This window comes from Lissotriton helveticus, chromosome 1_2, assembly GCF_964261635.1.
Source record: "Lissotriton helveticus chromosome 1_2, aLisHel1.1, whole genome shotgun sequence".
NCBI classification, from domain to species: domain Eukaryota; kingdom Metazoa; phylum Chordata; class Amphibia; order Caudata; family Salamandridae; genus Lissotriton; species Lissotriton helveticus.
The window spans coordinates 125944757-125968477 of record NC_136058.1 but is presented as its reverse complement, the minus strand read 5'-3'; the positions used below and the strand labels follow the sequence as shown (position 1 = coordinate 125968477).

The following is a 23721-nucleotide window of genomic DNA, read 5'->3' as shown; positions in this document are numbered from 1 at the left end:
GCCACCAAATGAGGACCAGTAATTAGTAGCCAACTCATAAATCAGTTTCAAGCTTAAGTGCACTACTCTCATACTTTGACTGTCTCTATCATTTATGAGAAATCAGATAATTGGAAGCAGATTCTATGGAAAGTACATTAAGACACATATAATAAAAGACTCAGATAGATCTTAGATAATTTGGTTATTGTATTGAAGATCCAAAAATCAATGAATATAAGTAACATTTTAGGCAGTTTAGTCATGAGTCTTCCAGCACATAGTATAAAACCGCACATTTAATAAAAGTACATCTATTTCTATCACACTGCAGTAGCAAATATTACAATATTTCCAGTTGTCTCAGAGACTTATTGTTTTATAATTTCCAGTCTGTGTCCCAATATGCAGTCACAGCACCACCTACGCCTATTAACTCTGTTCCTCCAACATATCCCCTAGAGATCCAAATTCCTTCAAAATTGAGAGTACCTCCCCACCCCTACACCAACAACATGTACATGGGTGAGCGTGGAATGCAGAATGTGAGTGGCATGGCCAAGCTACAAAGAAGATGGCCATTGATTGCTGGCCTCCATCCTGTTGCGGAGCATTTTTTTTAAATTTCTACCTTATGAGATGTTCCTGCGTGAAAGGGCATATTGCTTCTAAACATTTTTATTGCTGTCTTGTTATATTTTCTCTCCTTAATGGCTCATCATACTAGCCACCATTGTTTTGTGGTGTGCTCTGTGTTGCTTCACTTTGCCATTCTTTTGTAATTCAGGATTTTTGAGTCTGCATAAGGATATACGGTATCTTCTGACATTTGACCTTCAATAGCATTCTTTTGGTTCTTAGTGTTTCCTGTTGTAACTTTGTTAAGTGGATGTCATCATTGCAGCAACTGTAATTTTATGAATGTGGTGCATTTTGCTTTTATTTTCCATGTTTCATCAGTTAGCCTAACCGACACCATCTTAAGTGCACAGCAATTATCGCTCGTACATGCCTTCATATGTGTGCAATTAGTATTTTTCCATTTTTAGCCTCTTTCATGAGACTGAATTTTCCTTGAACTGCACATTTTTACAGTCTGATCTAGCTCATTTTGAGATGATTTTTTACATTATGGTTAATATTATTTTCACAATTCAGAATAAAGGATACATAATTCTTGCTGGGTATATCACACTTTTTTTAAATACTTTTACATTTTTTGATTACACATCTACATAGACAGATCCATACACCTTTTGAAAGTTTCTCTCATCAAAGCCAGCTTTAACAAAATCTTAATGTTGATTGAACCATTGTCTAACATCAAGCCTCAGCCACCATCCTCTAGTGTGAAAAGAAAAAAAGGGCCAAAAGTAATCCTCCATCTCAAACCACCTCCTTCTGTAATGCTAATCTTGACAAGATCCTGGATGGAGTGCATTGCCTTTCAACTGTTAATGATAGCAGTAAATGCAGAACTGTAACACACTGATGATAGTTGATGCACATGGAGAACGTATTAGTTGAAATGGAATAGCATATCAGTAATGTGCAAGACATTTCTTCAAGAATTACTAAAATGGAGCAGGAGATGCACATGCTTTAATTGCATAGGTAGGACTTGGAAAATAGAATAGGCTCAATAACCTGAATCAGTATGGTCTGCCAGACAAAGTTTAAGGGTAACACCTTCTAAGTTTTCCACACATTTTTTTTATTCCAGGACTCGTGAATATTCTGAAATCTCCATTAATTAATCTGTACATGTTATATTATATCAGGAAGAGATCCTCTTCTCATTCTAAGCATTGCGCAGTTGTAATGTTTTTCCTGGAGTACACCTATCTACTGCATGTTAGGAAGGCTTCGAAAAATAGGCTGGCCACAACATACATATTTCCTGAGATCTATCCAAGGCCACCAATGCTAGAAGTACAATATAAAATAAAGTATTTTGCACCCTTGCATATGCAATATTAATCATCATGGAATTATTAGATCTTTTAAATACTCTGCGAGGTGAGAGATTAGCCCCACAATCCTTTTCTATGTAATATGAATGTTTGTCTGTCGAAATCTTAGTTCTGTCTAGACCTCTGCACTACGCTGCTGTTATGTTGTATTAGTCTTGAATCTTTTAGTTTTATTGTTTTTTAAGTGCTCTGTTGGTGGCCTTGTTATGCTGACAGGTATGTTTTTAGTTTTTTTGTAGTTTAGATGCTGTCCTTATGATCAGAGCAAAACCAAAGGGGATGATTGACGGAGTGTTGAACATTGCAAGCACTCACCCTCATTCAACTGATCTGGGTTTAATCCATCATCATTCTTTAGCTCAATCCGGTACCCCAGTTCAGACATGGCCATAATCAGCCGTCATCAGCCAGGCTAGCTTGAATCCAGTGGCAAAGTGAGCAAGGGACCCACGTCTGGGCATACCCTGCAAACTTAGGGCGAACAAAGCAAAACCTAAGGGGCCGATGGATGGAGTGTTGAACATTGCAAGCACTCACCCCCACAACTGATCTGGGTTTAATCCATCATCATTCTTTAGCTCACTCCGCCACCCCAGTTCAGACATGGCCATATGCAAATCAGTCTGAACCTGTGCCTCATGGGAACAGTCCAGCCTGAACTGCCAAGCCATGTCTTCCCTGGACGAGAAAGAAGCACTTAGGACCGGTTTCTGGCTAATCAACCGTCATCAGCCAGGCTAGCTTGAATCCAGTGGCAAAGTGAGCAAGGGACCCACGTCTGGGCATACCCTGCCAACTTAGGGCGAACAAAGCAAAACTAAAGGTGATGATGGTTGGAGTGTTGAACATTGCACGCACTCACCCCCAGTCAACTGATCTGGGTTTAATCCATCACCATTCTTTAGCGCACTCCGCCACCCCAGTTCAGACATGGCCATATGCAAATCAGTCTGACCCTGTGCCTCATGGGAACAGTCCAGCCCGAACTGCCAAGCCATGTCTTCCCTGGACCAGAAACAAGCATCCTGGGACCGGTTTCTGACTTATCAGCCGTCATCAGCCAGGCTAGCTGGAATCCAGTGGCAAAGTGTGCAAGGGACCCACGTCGGGGCATACCCTGCCAACTTAGGGCGAACAAAGCAAAACCAAAGGGGATGATGGACAGAGTGTTGAACTTTGCAAGCACTCACCCCAGGTCAATTGATCTGGGATTAATCCATCATCATTCTTAAGCTCACTCCACCATCCCAGTTCAGGCATGGCCATATGCAAATCAGTCTGACCCTGTGCCTCATGGGAACAGTCCAGCCTGAACTGCCAAGCCATGTCCTCCTTGGACCTGAAAAAAGCATCCTGGGACCAATTTCTGGCTAATCAGCCATCATCAGCCAGGCTAGCTTGAATCCAGTGGCAAAGTGAGCAAGGGACCTTTAGCTGCCCCTTGATCTACTAAATATCTCATCTTATACTTTATACCTGGTTATCTTTCTTCTTTCTCTTTTTTTCTTTTTCTTGCTTACAGTCTTTAAAAACGGGAATTTAATTTTTATAAAGCACTTCTTGCTTGTGTCTTGTGTCAATTACGATACGGCCCATAAAAGCCTTCAAGGCCGCATCGTAATATGCCTGATTCCTTTCGACCTCCTCATTTTGATGGAGGCATTTGGAAAGGAATCTGACTGGTCATTTCAGCTGGCTTCTGATGGACTCGGAGAGACCGCCCGCCAGTTAGAATGCAGCCCGTAATCTCAAGGGCAGCTCTTTCTACCCGTGAGATTACAATGCACGGTTTCTGACATGGTTTACATGCCCGTCTGTTCGACATGGAAACCATGTCAGAAAGCGTGTTAGGGGGCCCCAACCACTGCCCCCTTTGTGCACGGCCTCTGACTGGAGGCAGAGGGGGCACCTCTGTTGATCCCTGAAACTTGTGGTAGGCATCCTGAGGTGCCTGACATGGGTGCAGGGATGAACTGCACCTCCCATTTCACTATGGGAGCATGCATTACGGCCAGTTTACGGCCGCAATGCAGGCTTCCATAGTGAAATATAAGAATGCGACTGAACAGTGTTTGGTCGCATCCTAATGGGGTGGTCAGGACTGACGACCGGGTGTCGGTCGGTCCCATTACCAAGTCAGTGTTGGGCAAGATGATTATTGCTATTTTTTCAGATTGTATTCTTTCTTTCTGTTACTGTTTTTCTACATATCCCATGGTTAACGTTGTCTCATGGAATGTCCAGGGTATGGGGAATCCAGTCAGTCAAAAGCTACTATCACACCTTTCAAGCTTAGATACTAATGGGGCTATTCACAAAGGTAATTTACATTTGTAAGTAATTTACATATGTAATGTACTCTATACGTTTGAGTAACTTTACTACTTTAGGCTATTCACACACTTTGAGTGTAAAGGTACTCAAAAATGTAGACACGCCCATTCCCCCCCTGAAAAAATAAGTGACTACTACCAAAAACATGTAGCAAGTTCAACCCCACACATGGTCAAACATTGATACTGCAACACCCACCAGTAGAATCGAGAATAATGGGCACAGGGACCCAATAATCAATAATGCTAAATTAAATTAAATAATTATTAAAATATATTTGGGTTAAATATTAATGTATATTACTTTAATGTATTTATTGTAAATGTAGAACAAAAGCAAACATAATGCATCACTAATAACTTCATTTTTAATGAAATCTTTAATTTATTTGGATAGATTCAATTAATTTAAAAATATTTTTCTGGAGATGACATTAAAAAATAAATTTCAACTTAAAGTAAAAAATGCATTCTTTTAATATGTAATAATAATTATTAAACATTCTGTATAGAATCGACAGCAGTTTAATTATAATTTAATAAAAAATAATGTTGCATTAATTTATAAATTCAAAAACAGTTGTTAAAATATATTATCATGAAATAATGAGTATGCATATTTTGTGGACCTTTTAACATGAAATTATATTTATTTAAATTTTTAACTAGTTAATTTTTTTTTAATTTCAGTTAATTTAACATTATTTCTCATGGGGTTTTATTTTAAGTCCCAACTTCTATTATTTTCTATGGGAGGGTGCTGCAGTACCTGTGGCTGGCTATTTGTGGCGCTAGACTTACTCCAGCTCTGAGTTGGAGTAATTTACAACTTTTTTAGGCCCTATTTAGCTGTAGTAAATTTAGAAGAGCAGTTTGTGAATAGTAATGGGCCTACTGTTTTATGGGTGGGTGTATGTCCTTCCCTAAACCCCCTACTAACCTTCTCTAAAACCCTCCCATTTAGTAGTAATTATTGTCCTATTTCCAGTCAGTCACTATTGCCCCTGCCACATTTATTACCAAGCAGGAAACATGCATGTGTGAGAATCTCCCCATAGAAAAGATGAGAGGTGGAAGTGGAGATTGAGACTTTTAGGTTTGTGAATAGCATCTTGAAATACTTTGGTAGTACTACCGTAGTACTACTAAACATTCTGATTGATTGTTTTTTGGTTGTATAAATTGCTCTTATGCCCTGATGCATCTTGCCGCTGATCTGAGCAGGAGAGGGTACAAGAGTGACAGCAAATGTCTAACTGTGAGATATGTTATTTACTTTAAAGCCAAGTTTTTAATTTTTTCCAGATCATGAGGAAGTTAATTCCAAAGGAGTGTGGTGTTTTTCACTTGGCCTCTGCCATCCTAGGTAGTCAGTCAGTGTCGAGGCACAACAACTGTTGTCCCAAAGCTGGATCGGAGGTGTCAGTTAGGAATATAAAAGCAACATTTATTTTTCAAATACTCTGGACCTGTTTCGGCCAACGTCTTGTAGGCAATGCATAGAGATTTAAAAACAGCTTGCTTTCCCACTGCCAGCCAGCAGAGTTTGTTCAGCGCTGAGGTAGCAGATTGAAATGTAGGCATTCTAGCTCCAGGATTTTGTAACGTTTGCAGTTTCTGCATGAGATTCACTTGCAGACTAAGATAGATGCCATTGTAATAGGCAATCCATGAAAGTACTAATGCAATGACAACTGTTTTCAGAAGGGCATGAAAATTCTGATGTTTTATTTTCATCAAGATTTTAAGCTAAAAAGGAGGAAGAAATTTCTGCATTAACCTTGTTCTTCTAGGTTAATCTGTTGTCCAACAGGTCTCCTAAGTTCCTGACTTTATTCTTAGGGATGGGAAGAGTACCTATATCTTGAGGCCAGCATGAAGGAGTCCAGAAGGATGTATTATGGCCAAATAGCATCACATACATTTAAGCTGAATTTAATTTGAGGCAATTTTTGCCCAACCAGTCGCTAACGGCAGACATACAGTTACGAAAAGGGTCATCAATGCCTTAGTTAGAATTAGAGAGAGATACAACTATCTGGGTGTTGTCAGCATATAAAACCAATGAGAACACAAAAGATCTAATAAGTGCTGCCAGCAGGGTGACGTAATTATTGAACTATGATGGGCTCAATGATGAACACAGGTGGACACCCCATTGTAAGACATAGGAATCAGAGGTGTGCCCATCAAGTTGAACTGATTGAACTCTAGAGTTCAGGAAATAGGGTAATCGCCTGATCTTTAACTCCTAAAGCACTTAATCAGTTGACCACAAGAATGTGGTCCACCATATCAAACACATCATAGAGGTCAAGAAAGACCAGAACCACTCTTCCACCACTGTCCACAGTTGCACAAATCTTCCCAGTGGCAACTTTAAGAACAGTCTCGAACCATGACCACTGCGTAACCCAAAGTGAGAAGAATCTAAAAGGTTGTTTTGCTCAATGAAAGACATTAACTGTTTGTTACTTTCTTTTCCCACCACTTTGGCTGGAAGAGGCATTATAGCCATGGGACGTAGTTGTTTGTATCGAGGGGATCAAGATTGGACTTTTTTCAAGAGTGGCAATACCGAAGCTTTCTTCCAATCTTCAGGAAAAGTCCCTGATTGAAACATGGTGTTGAAGATAGTAGCAAGCTGTTTTGCCACAATATCTGGTACCATCTGAATTATAGAAGGGGGACAAGGATCAAGGGGGAATCCTGAATTAGTGTCAAAGGTCAGCTGTCTAATTTTTCCTCAGATAGCTTAGAAAATTCTCCCAGAGACCTGGATTCCTCATCTAAATAGGGATATAAAGGGATAGGCACTGGAGCACAATGATTAGTTGTCAAAAATGTCCGGAACCTTCTTCTGAAAGAAGAGGGCGAAGGCGCTGCAAATATTACTACTGGCCAGGGTGAAATTGGTGAAAGGGCTAGTGGTTAAAGTGGAAATAGTGTGAAAAAGCTCCCTAGAGGAGTTATGTCCTGTTTTATTTTTAACGTAAAGAATTTTGATTTGTTATCTATAATAAGGGCTTTCTATTTGGCATTGCTTGTAATTTTCTTTTTCAGTTAGACTGTGGTCCTTCCTCCATATTTTCTCCTGTTTCTGACAGTGTTGTTTGAAGGTTTTAAGTTCAGAGTTCTACCAGAGAGTGGAAGGATTACTTTTCTTGGAAATGTAACTTTTTATATGTCAAGATTGTCAGTAGCTGCCTGATTCCAAAGCTGGTAGTTTCTAGCAGTGGTGTCTGGATCTACCGAAGTTACTGGCTCGGCAGTTTGGAGAGCATCCATGAGCTCTGGGAAATGGATTTTCTGACAGACACTGAAGGATTTGACATTATTCATCTTAATGGCCTAACATTAGTGGAGGAAAGTGCAACTGAAAACATCATTGCCTTATGGTCAGACCACGGTAGGTCCAAAGCCTTTAGGAATTTGATGTTTGAGTTATTAGTAAATAGTCCATCCACCGTATGACCACCCGAATGAGTTGGACTGCCAATGATCTGGGAAAAACCAAACCCAAGCTTGGTATCTGTAAGATCCTCCGGTCATGATCAGACTTTTCTAAATGGTAGTTGAAATCACAGAGAATAGTAAAAACATTATTAAGAGAGTATGATTCTAACAGGGCACTAATATCTTGCAGGAACATAGTTTTAGTGCCGAGTGGGTGGTAAATTACAAGGCTGTTAAAATACTGATTTTTAGAAAGTTCAACATTGAAAGGTAAAGCTTCACAATCTGTGATGGATGCAGGGGATCATGAGGCTGAGAAAGAGCCTCTATATATTACCACCATTCCTCCCCCTTTCTTTTGCATTCTAGCTGATCTAAAAATATCATAACCTGGGGGCATGGCAGCCAGTAAATCGGGATTACACGTAGGATCCACCCATGATTCTATAATAAAGGCTATATCCACGTGGCAACTTTCTAGAAACTCTGTACAATCCATTGAGTGTTTAACTAGGGATCTTGCATTAATCAAAGTGCAGATGATGGATGAACAGCCTTATTTAGAGATTTGAGTTTTTATGCTAGGATTGCCAATCCCAGTGTTTAAACAGTAAAGAAGACATTTAGAACATACGTGGCTGTTAGGTTCAGAAACCATATCGGGATCAACTATTTAGCAGCTAAGATTATTACCTTCCCTTAGCTGCAGGAGGACATTTCTAGTGTAGACGAGCTGTGAGGAGGTTTCTGCAACCAAAGAACCAGGCGGACGGGCCCCAGGTGCTGTCCAGGCATGCACGGGTGCAGACGGGCTTGCCTTTGGTGCTTTTACAGCGCAGACGCACTTTGCATGAATTTAAGTAGCCCGTTGTGCAGAGGGACATGACTGGGGGGATGGTTAGCTACAGCGCTTTCGAGAGAAATAACAGGCAGGGGATATAAAAAAGTAACTGGGGTTTCGCAACCCCCGACCAGAATCACAGGATTCCCCATAAAACTGAACTACTGGTATAGCAAACGTAAATAAATTAAAGTGAGAAAGGAAACACATAAACTAAATAAAATAGGGAGATCCCGTATAAGTATGGTGGTCAAAGGTGCCAGGCACCTCCTAAAAGCAGCACTCAGGTGCTCTACAAGGCAACTTGGCACACCAACCTTGCTTTGGAGTTGCGTGGTTGCGCTTTGCTTGCGTGTAAGTAGCCCATCGTACAGAGGGGCATGTCCGAGGGCGTGGTTAGCTCCAGCATTTTGAGTGCAATAATAGGCAGCGGAAACAAAAAAGCAACTGGGCCCAAGCAAACCCAGGCCGGAATCGCAGGCTTATAATTTGTGAACATACCTCTAAGATTGCATTCTTACAAGAAACACACAATGAAATCCCTTTGAACCTGAGAAGTTTATAAGAAAATGGGTGTGGAATGTTTTTTTTCATCAACTGTTTGTAAAAAAGGGAATGTTGTCATTAATCTTTGAAAATATATTCTAAGAACATGATAAAATGGCCATTGGGTAACAAGTGATAAATTTGGATGAAAAACATTTGGCCTTCTTTAATGTGTATGGCCCTGTGAAATCTGGTCCCTCCTTTTGGAGTCATATCAAGACTGAATAGTTTTGCAAATCCTAAAATTCTTCTGGTAGGTGACTTTAACCAAATACTTGGTTCATTCAAATTTAAGAGGTTCTAATGTTCAACATACTATGTCTCAAATTGATTATATTTTGGTCTCTAAATCTTTACTCCCTTCCATCCAATCATCAGAAATTGGCTCCATTTTCCTTTCTGAGCATATCCCTGTTTTGCCCTCTTTTGATTTATCTTTTATTATTACCACACATTCTCAATGGAGATTTAACAACTCCTTATTATCTGATCAAACTTTTATTTAAGAAGCTACTTCTTTTATAAAATAATTGGTTCAGTTTAACCAATCTATTGACACTTCCGTTCATAACAATTGGGACGCTTTTAAAGCTTAAAGGCTTGAAGCCTCTAATATTGCTGACTCTGCCAGAAGGAAGACGCTGTTGAATTCCCAATACCTCTCCAATGTCAAACACATTAAGAATCTTGAACACATTTCTTACATACTTTACTTCTAAATCCCCCTCTCACCTACGGGATCTTATTACAGCCAAATCCAATTAGCTGTGATTGATGTATGTAACATCCTAATCACAATGAAATCCAAATAACATGGGGTTCAAAATCAAGCTGGTAAAATGTTGGCTAATTATCTAAAAGTTAAATCACAAAAGAAAATATTGGACCTATTCAAAATGACCTTACTAACACTCTCCTACACTCCGACTCTGATACTGTTAACTCTTTTCAATCCTATTACAATTCACTATATAGGGAAGATACTCATCCTTCTGAATATAATATTCAATACTTTTTTAACACTCTCCCTTCTCCTTCCTCTATACCAGACTCTCTGGCAATCCATGAAAAAGATAAAACCCTTCAGGTGGATTTGGATGCTATCAAATCTTTGAACAAGTTAAGTAAGTAACAATGGGGTAACCCAGTATCCCTAAGAAACTGGGCAATAAGTTTAATGATAGACAATTGGTTCTTTTGGGTGCAATAAATTTCTTCACTTATATCTCATTATACACAACATATTCATTCATTGTAGAAGTGAGTTAATCTAAACAAACAATAAGTTAATCATAACAAAATTACAGAATATGTAATAGAGAAAGGAATCCAAACCATATGAAGAGTTTGCAAGATACTTTATAAATTGTATTAATTTATAAGTATTATCATTTTAGACGTAAAAGGCTGTAAGTTTTATACAGTAGTGCACGAGGTGAAAATTTGTGACAATTGTGCTCAGTGTAATTTTGTGCCATACAGTGTAAATGTCATGTGGCAGGAGGGGTTTAGGGAAAGGGGGGGCGTGACCAATATTTACAATTATTCAGAGTATTCTGTATACTACATTAGTCAGTTTTAAATACAGAGTCCTTAGAAACTCTGGTCCACTGATATGTAATGTCGACGTTTCAACCCTAATGTCGCACTCTTGAAGCGTCAGCGCGGGTCTTCATCAGGACTGGTAGAGGGGGGTAGGGAGGTGTGGCAGCCTATTGATTAAAAAGTGTTTGTCAGGTTTGGATTCATGGTATTATTTATTAATTAAGACCAAATATCATCCAATGAACTCACCTCCATGTAGACCCAGCCGGGCTCTCCTTTGGAGTGTGCAGAAGGCAGAATCTTTATGTGTCAAGTTCTGTGGGGAAAGAGCCGACTGATTAGATATACCTAAACGAATCAATTATTAACAGCGTCGAGAAGCGCCCTCATTTAAATGTGCTTACCTCGAGGTCGACAAGCGCCCTCATTTAAATGCGTTACCTCAAGATTCTCCTATACCCAGCTGGATTCATTTTGAACGTTCTCTATTACATGAATTTTCTCATATGATATTATTTTTAAGACTAACTGCTCTTTTATTTCCCTGCATCCTGTTTTAAAATATTCCCAGCTTCTATTACATTCACTGTTTACCCTTGGCTCTAATTTTTATCACGCTTTCTAAGCCTCCTCTATTTGATTTAATAAATTAATTAAGTTTCATCATAAATCATTCTAATTTAAACATTTAAAGGAAAAGGGTATACTATATGTTCATCAATTAGTCTCCCAAAATTCTGTTCTCCCCTTCACTACAATACAAGAAAGTTATTGTTTACCTTCTTTTTTCTTATACCAACATTCTCAATTATCACAAGTACTTCAATATTTTTTATTAACCAAGAGCTTTCCTGCTGACTCTACACTGTTTATTCCCACGACATCTCTATAAAATATTGCTTTCAATTCCAATCCTAAAGCATATTTCATATATAAACGTTTATCCACTCCTGTTTCCAGCAAACTTAAATCCTCAGTTGAAATAGCATGGGAACAATACCTCTGTATATGTCCCTCTCGGTTCAACAATGGGATACATTATGGCACATAATTCTCACTACCTCCAAAGCTGCCAATATTACTCAATCCTTATTTTTCCTATACAACCGAGTCATTCATATACCTTCTCTTATTCATACAATCCGTCCTTCTTCTTCACCTTTATGCTGGTCATGTGTTTCCTCTAATGGCACATTGTTTCCTTTAATATGCTATTGCACTAATTATTTTAACTTTTGGAAATCTATTTGGTCTAAATGTTCAAAGATACTTCAATGTCATATTCCATTATCAATTCAAAATGTTTTTCTAGGAACTATGGGGTCGATTAGGATGGCGCGCCCGTCCGCCACTCCAGAGTAGGAGGGACCGTCCGCAGGGGCAGCGGCGGTCCCTCCGTGCAAATTAGGAAGTGACCGCCACCCTGGCGGTCACATCCTGTATTTTTAACATTGCGGCAGGTGCTGCTTGAAGCAGCACCCGCCGCAATGTTAAAAATGAAAGCAGTGCATTTGCATGCACGAAGCAGCAGGCACCGCGCGGTGTGATAGACACCGCCAGACATGTTACAGCTTTTCCGCCGCGGTGTTGGTGGAATCTTATTTGTGATGAGCATAGAATATGCGCCGTTTGTTCTTCATCGTTATCCGAGGAAATTAAATCTGATTTACTCTGGTTACCCTTTAGCACTTTTTCCTCTTCTAACTAAACTTTACCCTCATTTCTATACGTCTATCTTTTACCTCTCCTTTCTTTTTATCTTTTTCTGTTCCATTCCTTTCCCTTCCTTTCCTCCTTTTTAGTTTTGCTTCAAATATAAAATGGACGAATGTTAGACATGTACTCTGCTCATTTTTATTTACATATAGATTAGATTGCACTTAACAGTTTTTTATCTTAATATTACTGTTTTATCCCTTTACCTTTAAGATATGTATTTTTGATATGTTTTTTTCCTTTTGATGATTGTAATCTTGGTATTCTCTTTTTGTTGTAAATAAAAAAGTTTCCCTTTGGACTCATCAACTTCCGTTTATTCTATACACTCACAATGCCAATCCACAAATTAATTTTATACGTGGAACACCTCCAAAAATACTACTAAAAAACAATAATTAAAAAAAATATGCATTTAATGAAACATACAAATAGAAATCACAATGTCAAGACATTCAATAATAAAAGTGCATTGTAAATACATTACACTGATTTCAATGTAATTTTGAGATACAAATCGATACCTTAAAGCATATATCCTATAGAAAGCAAATCTAGAATATACAAAACCTTAAAAATAGCATGGAAGGATCATAAAGGAGGCAAAAACAACTGTACCTTTACAGAGTTAATTTGAAATAGATGTGAACAAGGCATGGAGCAATAGTATCAAGCCTCTGTGTAACATGTCCCAATTCGAATTTAACGGAAAAGTTAAGCGTTGACGCGTTTCGGTGGGACCAACATGATAATGCCACCTTCTTCAGGACTTGAAAATGTATTGTTCCTTCCTTAAGTACAAAAAGCGTATCTAACAAAACATAAATATAACACAATTAAAATCCCAGCATATAACAGCTTTAAAAAGTTATGCTTATTCGGTACAGATAGCCTTATCTAAAATTTTTGAAAAAGTACACCTACTTATCATCTATAGCACATATTAAACCCAAGAATGGCATCATATAGTATCACAAGGCTGCATATCTCATTTACCACATTTTGAGTTCAAAATGGGATGATATAGAGTCACCAAACTGCATATCTACAGGTGCTCATTGTTTAGAACAACGGTTACATCATAATTCCATATATATCCTATAGAGGTGTTCCTCTACCCACTAAATGATGGCATCACTCCACAACACCACATCCAGCTTCTCACTCATCACCCATGGTTGTTCATTATATACTATTATGGAAACAACCATTTCTCTTAACGCCAGGTCAAGGTGACCAATAAAATTAAAGACCCCCACCCCTGGTGTATGTATATATAAAAATAGCACAGTGGGACCTGTTATTCGACAGACACATAGCTCTCCACTCTCTTATAATACTACTGAATAAAAGATATGTACCTTAGTATAACTCCTGTCATATGCTGAGATCAGGAAGATCTGATGCCTCGAGGTAAACTGTACTTTAAAAGTGCGAGTGCCTATAAAACACACACAAACCACCCTTGATGTTATGCTTCATGAGTCAAAGGATACATTAAAATAATAGTACAGTGGGAGCATCGGGTTAGCCCCTATATGTTGTCCTCACCTCAGTATAAAAGGGGGTCAATTTCCTTTGTGTTCAATGACACCTCTGGACCCAGAATCAATAAAGACGTCCTTCTTCTGTTTTTCCGGTTGATTAGTCACGCATCTACAAGAATAAATGCACAAACTAAATAAGTGCACACTTCAGTTATCTTTATCTGCTCACAACCTTACCCCACTCGATTGTGCCTATTTAGACAAGTTGTCTACTCACCTTATTTTTGTGGCGCTATTGGGCTTGTCAGCCGCGTCTCTATGGTTCAGGGACTAGCTTGTTGTAGACACCCCTCTTATAAAATGAAAACGCTGGGCTCTATAGAGAACATAAAGAGACCGAACTATTGTATAGCTATTCATATGTATCATGTCTTCTACTTCAGTTCTACTTCAGTCCCCATAATTAGGATTCACTTATTTTTAAAAGGGAGCTTTGCTGAATACTGCTACACTCAAGTTTTACACCTTATATTGTGAGTCCATCTCCCTCACTCTAATTCGGTTACTTAAGCCTACCCTGTATCAGAGTTGGAGGTATCTATTCGGGGTCTAAAATGTCGGCCCGACTAGTACGCACCCCTTAACTAAACAAAACCCTTCAACAATTACTGGAATTTATATATTAATATACTTGTGCCATCTTAAATTGATGCCCAGCGATATGGCTACTCCCATACTTAAGCACAGGACTCAATGCATGGCAGCTATCGCGGTCTCGGTAAGGCTACAACACCCATCTGATATTTAGCCGTCCATGAGACCAAGTGAAGGTGTCCCACTAGTAAACAGCATACGTCCCTTGTTTCTGCTTACTGTGCAAGCTCCAGAAGCGCTGTAGAGAAGCCTTCCATATACCGCGTATCTTTGCCGGTGAACAAACAATCATTCAACGTACCCGGCCCTTTTAAATACGCCACGCTGTGCGCCCGTAGTCAAAAAAAGCAAACAGGGTACTCGGGTCTCACCGGCGCATACACACAAAATGGGCGCCATCTTAGAATGGAATATTAACAGCGCTCCTAGTACAAACGGTCATATTGAACACCACCTACCGGCACCACCCTGGGTTTCATCAGTATGTTGGTGATTCCTTTTTAATTTTGTAATTTAAAATTTTTTAGGAAAGGTAAATGCTCCGCAAGCTATGCAATTCACACCTCCACATCAGTGTAAAAATAACAGCAGATCAACTACGCAGTAATTGAAAACTACTGATTGCTGGACAATCTCCAGCGCGATTTTGTGTGTTGCTAACTGCTAATGAAAGAGCAAGGAAGATTGGGTATACCCACCATAACAGATGGACCCAACACATTGCTCTACAGCATATTGCTTAAATTAATAAGAAGAGATAATGGTATGGACTATCCTACACGCCTCATCTAGTTTAGTCCCTTTTCAATGGTATTAAGGCAGGAAATGTACGATTGTTCACAATTCTTTCTTTTCATTTCCATATTGCCACCTCTTGCATTACCTGTGATTTTTTCAATTATGTACCACTCAAATTCCGTGAATTTGTGCTTAACTGACCTGTAGTGTTCAACAAGAGGGCATTCAGTGTAAGCTGCATTTGGGGTCTGTCATTTCTATATGTATGCACTAGGTTCTTTCTAATGTTGTCATTCCTCTTGAACACGAACAGGGGTTTGGGAAGTTTAATATCTTCACCTTCGTTAAGGATGCTCCAGTTCGCATTGACCGCATTCTTCACTTTATTACTAATGCTTGAGAATTGTGTCACAAACACTAACCTATTCTTATTAGTATCTTCTTTTTTCTTTACTTCTTGGTGATTACCTTCAAGCATGCTTTCACGGTTATAGAACTGAGCCCGTTTGAAGGACTGTTTTATGAGTTTGTTTGGATAGCCACGATCCAGAAGTTTGCTTTTAAGGTTTTCTGCATGCTTATAAAAATCTTCCAGGGAGGTGCAATTTCTCCGCAAGCTGAGAAATTACCAAAAGGAATATTGTCCCTTTGTCCTCGAGGATGGTAACTCCTGTGGTGCAAGAGTGGGTTCTTGTTCGTGGGTTTGGTGTAAAGCTCCAGGGCAAGGATGCCACCAGTGTTCTTGATCGAAATATCTAGAAAATTAACCACCTCATTTTCATATTGGGCTGTAAGCTTGAGGTTGGTATCCCCCAGGTTTAGCCACTCCAAGAATTCGAGAAGTACATTCTCTTCTCCAGCCCAGATAAAGAAAATATCATCAATGAAGCGGCGCCACATCAAGATGTTTTCATAAAATGGCGCCGCCTCATTGTGAATATGTTTATCCTCAAAACTACCCACATACAAACATGCCAGGCTTGGCACACAGGTGGCCCCCTTGCTCGTGCCTTTTCATTGTAGATAGAGATCTTCTTTGAACAGAAACATATTGTTCTTAAGTACAAGAGTTATGCATTCGATGATAAAATGTGTATTAGCACCTCTCACCACCTCTGGTGTCAATAGTTCACTCACCACTCTAATCGTATCATCCTGGGGGATGTTGGTGTAGAGTGCTTCTATGTCGAGGGTAAGTCGAGGGTCACCAGCCACTGATTATGTTCGTTGAAGCTGGTGCCCTCGACCAAGGAGATTATATTTGCTGAGTCCCTCACATATGATTTCTTTTTTTTTCTTGTATCCTCATTAGCCTTCTTGCCACCCATAACTATACTGAAACCGCCCATGGGCTTTTTATCTCATATACCAGCTTTAGAGGAAAAGGCCTGTGCAACGCTACTTCGAGTGAAGCGACCCTTTTTATGACATATTCCTTACCTGTACCAGCCAGGCACTAAAGAGTCTTCTTCTAGAACGCAGCCACCTTATCTGGTTACCTCCTGGATAGGTGAAAACCGCCAGTGAGATAGGCGAAGGCATTAATCATTGGACTTTTACTTTTTGTTTATTTTTTAAACTAACCAAACCCAACCTGAATCTACTCCCTCACCCAAAATGTGACAAAAAAGTAACCAAAATCTACGTATTCTCTTTGTCTGATCCAAGTTGTCCAATTTAGCAATGTGTCTCATGGATCGTAACCAGTCCAAAACTGTAGGAGAAACTGGCGAAACCCATAACTTACAGATCTCCCACCGGGCCAACAAAATAGCATAGAAAATAAATGTAGCTTTATCGTCATTGCCTTTCCTTTGAAAATCGTTTCTTCCAGTTATAATTAGTTCAGGGCTTACCTCAATCTTCTGGTCTAAGACTTGTGACACACACTGTTACTTACGGCCACCCAAAATTCTCTGATATTCGGACAAAGCACGAACATATGCAGATCATCCTCGTTGGGGCTTTTGCATTTGGGGCAATCCACAACACCGCCGGCCTTAAATTTTGAAAGTCTGCGAGGTGACCAATATGCCCTGTGAATCGTAAACAGATGATTCCGCCTTAAATTTGCAGATTTAACTATTTTATATAACATAGCCATAGTTACTTGCCATTGATACCCCGTAGCGATGTCCGGCAAGCATTCACCCCACAGGACCTCCGGAAGTAGAAATGGGCCGTCTTCCATCTCAAGTATCAGCCAGTACCAAAGGGCTACTTCCTTTTTAAAAGAACCATCTGAAAAAAGTTTTTCTTCAAACTCATTCTCGATTCCGACCGCAATGTCGATTTTACTTGCCCAACTCTGAAGCTGTAAATATTTAAATTTTGAAAAGTTCCGACCCCAAGTCAACTTAGCTTGCCCCCAGGTGATCAACTTACCACCTGGAAATAGTTCACCCCAATGCTTAAGACCCGCTTCTCTTAATGGAGTAGCCAGTGCAGGTGACCCTGGAGCATCCAAAATCGAGGCCATGTAACTGTAATATGGGATTTTTAATAGCCTCCTAATTTTGAACCAAAGCTCCGCCGCATCTCGCAAAGTCTTGAGCCTGACCTTCTTAAAAAACCTTGGATCAGCAAATTTATACAAGAAGCCGTGTTCATTATAATTACTGCTCTTAAGCATTGCACTGAACAGTTTCCAAATAGATGAATCCGCCGGGGTACCCAACAATATTCTGCAGTTTTTTAACTGGAAGGCCCACGAATAGATCTGAAAGTCAGGGGCCGCCAATCCCCCCTTACCAAATTTTCTTCTTAATTTTTTCCAGGACAAACAAGACCCTTTCGAAGCCCATAAAAAATAACTAATCTCTAGCCTGTTAAACCAAGCCTTTTTCAAAGCCAGGGGAATTGTTTCAAACAAAAAAGTCAATTTTGGCAAAATAACCATCTTTACCAAATTTGTGCGACCAAACAGGGAAAGCGGGAGGTGTGCCCATTCTTGAAGAGTAACAGATATTTCCCTTTTTATCTTTGAAAAATTGACTTTAGTGAGCTCTCCAATATTCTGTGTAATCCTCACCCTCAAATATCTCATCTCAGTTTTGTAGGCCACCCCTTCCGTATTTAGGTTCCAAGTCATAATCTCAGTCTTGTCTTCATTTATCTGATAGCCTGAAACGGCCCCAAACTCCTTGGTCAGTTCTAATAGACCCTCGATTGACTGGTGTAAATTTGGGGTATAGATGATAATATCGTCTGCATACAGCCCTATTTTATTAGACCACCCCTTCAATACAAATGGGGGGATCTTTTCTGCATTTCTAATCCTGCAGGCAAGGGGCTCTATATACAAATCGAATAACAAAGCAGACAGAGGACACCCTTGCCTTGTCCCACGCATAACTGTAACGGGCTGAGTTAGAATCCCATTAACTAAGACTCGGGAAGTGGGTGACTGATACAGGGATAACAAAGAATTAGTAAAGCCTTTCCCTAAATTGAGGTGTTCTAAGAGGGCCTTTAAGAAAGACCAATTTACTTGGTCAAACCCCATGGCGGCGTCAAGCGCTATTACCGCCAAGGGAGATTTGTAACCGAAGCCAGATCTATTGCACCAATAAGCGAAAAAGTAAGCTCCTTCTAAAATCTGCCCTTTATAAAGCGTTTTTGATCTTCATGTACCAATCTTGGAATGGCCTGTCTGCCATAATTTTTGCAAAAAATTTGTAATCGCAATTTAATAGCGATATTGGCCTGTAAGAGTCCATATATTTAAGTGATTTCCCTGGTTTTGGTATTAAAATAATAGTTGCCTCATTCCATGAAAAGGGCAATGTAGCCTCTCCCTGAAATATTTTATTGAAAAGTTGAGACATAATGGGGGCAATAATACCTATCAAAGATTTATACACTTCGGCCGGCAGGCCATCTGGCCCTGGAGCCTTACCTCTCTTTCCCCCCTTAAAAGCCCTTTCGACTTCCAGTTGAGATATTTCATTGTTTAAGACCTGCTTCAAATCCACTGGGAGTGGCTCCATAAGCTGTAACCAGCCCGTTATTGCTAACGGTTCTGGATCAAGGTCTTCCCTATATACTTTTGAAAAATAATCAAAAAAGGCATCTGCTATTCCTTTGCTATCTGTAATGGTTATACCTGACTCCACAATTTTTACTTCCCTAATATAGTTACGGACTTGATCTTTTTTTGCTTTCCACGCTAGAAGTTTACTACATACCTCCCCATAGCTAAAATGCGCCAATTGGCTGGCATCCCATTTTTCTTTAATTCTGTGGGACAATACTGCCATAAGATCTAATTTCAACGCCGCCAAATCTTCCAATACCTGCTCCTCTGTTGCGGGTCCACCATTGCTTACAATATTAGCCTCACACGCACAAATTTTTCCTTCTAGCACTGACACCTTGCTGTAGTACATTCTCCACTTCTTCGCTCCAAGGGCCCCAAATCTCCCTCTCAAGAAAGCCTTACAAGTGTCCCACACTATCTCTATCTTAGCCGTACCCATATTTTTCTCAAAAAAGATCTCCATATTTTCTTTTACAACTTTTAGGCTTTCCTGATTCAGAAGGACCGTTCGATCTAACCTCCACGTTGAATCCGAACCACCACTCCTTATTTTCAGAGTCAATGAGATAGCTGAATGATCAGAAATATGAAAGCCCACATGCTCCACCTTCAACACTAAGGGGCTCATTAGGAGTAGGAGGGACCGTCCGCATGGGCTGCGGCGGTCCCTCCGTGCAAATTAGGATGTGACCGCCACCCTGGCGGTGACATCCTGGATATTTACCATTGCGGCGGGTGCAGCTTCAAGCTGCACCCGCCGCAATGTTAAAAAAGCATACATTGCATATGTATGCAGCAAGCAGCAGGCACCGGGCGGTGCCTGCCGCTTGCTGCATACATATGCAGGGGGGTACCATAGGTACCCCCCATGTGCACCCCCCACCCCCCCTTCACCCAGGGGGCCCGCAACGGGCCCCGCAGTGAAGCACCGTATGCTTTTACACGGCGGAATATCCGCCGTGTAAAAGCATTTCTTTCTGTGCATCCTAATATGGTGGACAGTGTCTGAGAGACACCGTCACCATATTACAGCTTTTCCGCCGCGGTTGTAAGCCAACCGCGGCGGAAAAGCTGCGGACGGAAACCAGGACCCACCAGCCATCCTAATGTGGCGGTGGGTCTTTGGTGGGTCCGCTGCGGTTTTTGCGCATCCTCCGGGCCAGCGGTGGCTTCCGCCGGCCCGGAGGATGCAGAAAAACCGCAATCCTAATGAGCCCCATGATCTTTTAGTCTAGAATCAAGTAAAAAGTAATCTATCCGGGATCTGTGATTGTATTTTTTGTTATAATAAGTGTAACCTAGCTGTTGACCCGACTTCACCCTCCAAATATCACACAACCCATATTGAGTGATCAATGACCTGACTCTGCTGGACATTTTAGAGTTTACCAATGCTCTACACTTCTCTGAACGGTCTAATTTATAATCCAATACCGTGTTAAAGTCTCCTGCCATAATAATTTTTCCCGAAAGTCCTAATACTTCACTCGCTAGAGCATCTAGAGGCCCCTCGTCATCCTGATTAGGTCCATAGTAACCAATAATTATCAACATTTCCCCTGCAACCTTTAATTTCAAAATTAACCATCTCCCTTTAACGTCTGCCACTTTAGACTGTACTATAATGTTAACTTCTTGCCTGATCAAAACTGCCACGCCTTTCGTAACTATAGTCTGAGGCGTGTAAAATGAGTGAGCAATCCAGCGTTGAGATGCAAAAATGTCCTTACTCTCAGTGACAGTTAAGTGTGTCTCTTGTAAAATTATATTATGGGCTGATGAATCTTCTAAATATTTTATTATTAACTGTCTCCTGGATTTTACACATAGGCCATTCACATTCCATGAAAGGAATCTCAATTCCGTTGAGCTATCCCCACTCATCCATCCCAAAGCCAAAGCCAACTGCTCCAAGCGACCTGATGACACAGAAGCTTCTGAGGATTTTTTTTATTTTTCCTCACCGAACCCTTGCCCTCCCCCAACCCCAACCCCAGCCCCATACCCCCTCCCTTCTTCGCCCTACTACTTCCCTCCCCACCCTAGAAAACCCAACCATCTTACCCATGGCCACGGCCTGTAGGGTGCCTACAGTGGTGGTGCTACTATAAACCTAACAACAATAAGAATTATGTATACATGCCTGGCTGAGAACTGTTCCTTAAAAACTGACTAACGAGTTTTCCAATCAGCTAGGTTACAGACTCGCCTCTTGACATTGCTCAATAAAACTGTCCACTTCCTCAACCACTTGAAAAGAATACATCTTATACCGCCACATAATTTTCAAAAAAGCCGGAAACTTAAGTTGAACCGTGGCGCCCAAGTTTCTAAGAGGCTCCATCCGTTTACCTACCTCCCACTGCCTATTAGCAGTCGCTGGTGACAGATCTGATCTTACTTGAACTTTTACCCCATCAACCATTATATTATTCATTTTGAGAGCAACTGAGAGGATTTTTTCTTTCAAGCTGTAGGTCAAAAAATTAATTAAGCATTTTCTCGGTTTAGAGCGGTTCGGAATAAACCTGAAGGGGTCACGATGGACCCTCTGTATGTCCGCCATAATTACATTTCCCTTCTCCGAAAGATCTAATTCGGATTTTAAAAGGTGTACCACATATTTTTTTAAATCTGACCCCTCTTTTCCTTCTGGTAATTTCAACATTTTTAAGTTGTTACGCCTTTGCATATTTTCAAGCCTTTCAACTCTCTCCTCTTGTTCCCTCTCTCTAAACTTAATTGCCTCAATCTCTTTACGATTTTCTGCCGCACTCTCACGAACCTCCTTAACCTCAGCCTCTAACAGCTCGGTACGAGAGCTTAACGCATTAAATTTTGCCTCTAATAAACTACATGAGGCACAAATACTTTCCTGGTTTATTTTAAAGATCTCAAACCCTTTATGCAAGTCGAGATCAAGTTTTTTCAGAAGGGCAATAACTGGCAAATCCGGATTGTCCAACTCAATATCATTTTCATCTAGAAGCTTATGTACTGTATCAGGGATACTAGTGCTCGCCACGACTTCTACGGGTTAACCCGGATGATCAGACTGGACTAAGCTAGGTGTTGCAGAGTCAGCTATTTCTACTTTGTCTTGCACCTCATGTCCTCCCCCATCCATATCCAAGTCAAGGGCCTGGTAACGATTTGGACTCAAATGAATGGACCAATCTTGTATAGCCTCAGCACCGGTACACTGCTCCCCCTCCTCCACAATTTTTAAGCTCTGGCTAGTTTGTGTGGAATTAGTTTTTAATATTAAAGTCTTTGGAACTACTTTAAAGAAAGAATTAAGGGATGGGGTAGTCTTAAGCTTTCGTTCCAGAATGTTTTGTTTCCCCAGTTTACCGCTCTGCTTAGAGTTATTTTTTTTTAACTAGTTGTATTAAATTAAGGTCCAGTGAGCTTTTAACTTTACCTCTAGGTGGGCAACTGTATTTCACTGCTGCCTTTTCGCCTCCCCCCTTCCCAGCACTTCTCAGCGTGTACCCTGAAGCTCCCGCGGAAACTGTCACAACTTGATTATTGAATTCAACTTGAACAACTGTAGAAGGGAGGACAGCACCTTCGTGCTTTTTAACACTCTCCGAATTTCTACCTTCACAGGATGTGTCCACTCCCCTTCCGCGCCCACCAACTCCACGGTAACAAATTCTGGAGGTAGCGCGCCGACCTGTTTCGAGTTCGAACGCCGCTCTACCCCAGCAGCCCAGCTCCGGTCCTGCAGCTAACTCCGCCTCCACCTCTCTCCGGCCCCGGGAACCTTCAGTCTCGATAGCCGCCATACGCAGAGACACAGAACCACATCAAGAAGCCGCTCCTGACGCCGCAAGCTCCACACCTACACTGCGGTAAACATGAGGACGAACAAGACTGCAGGCAAGTCACTAAAAAAACACAATCTGTCTCAGCCAAACAGAGGAATAGCACCACCACCGCTCTCCGCACCCGAGACCCGCTACTAGCCGGCCGCCATGTTTTCCTACATGCAGCGGGGTCCCTCACATATGATTTCTGTTTAACTACTAGTGGCTTCAAGAATGAGTCCGCATACTGACTAAACGGTTCCGAAAGGGAACCAATGCCACTAACTATTGGTCGCATAGGGGGGGGAGGAAGCATCCTTATGGATCTTAGGGAGTCCATAGATTGCAGGGGTTATTGCATTGTCATTTGTAAGGAATTTAGGTTCTGCCTCACAGACCCAATTGCTAGATTCAACCTTTTTGTAGTAGTATTTTTGGAGGTGTTCCAAATATAAAATTCCTTTGTGTGATGGCATTGTGAGTGTATGGAATAAACGGAAGTTGATCAGTCTAAAGGGAAACTTTTTTATTCATTTGTATATATAGGTGCTCTGTCTCTTTGGACTGGTTTAGCCCCTCTCCTTGTTTTCAAGATTCTCTTT

General features: G+C 40.7%; 1 long non-coding RNA gene across 2 annotated transcripts in view; it reads right to left on the bottom strand.

Annotated features, from left to right (window-relative positions):
• Positions 1–23721, bottom strand: part of LOC144807786 (uncharacterized) — a 205961-nt gene that overhangs the window by 16449 nt on the left and 165791 nt on the right. Inside the window, exons 1-6 of one of the 2 annotated variants that reach the window (XR_013606445.1) lie at positions 14750–14849; positions 14154–14252; positions 13941–14045; positions 13751–13830; positions 13008–13200; positions 10923–10989 (exon numbers count right to left, since the gene is read on the bottom strand). This is a non-coding gene — a long non-coding RNA (uncharacterized LOC144807786). Of the gene's footprint in view, positions 1–10922; positions 10990–13007; positions 13201–13750; positions 13831–13940; positions 14046–14153; positions 14253–14749; positions 14850–23721 lie in introns of those variants that run through there. The other variant, XR_013606444.1, reaches the window with a different exon arrangement.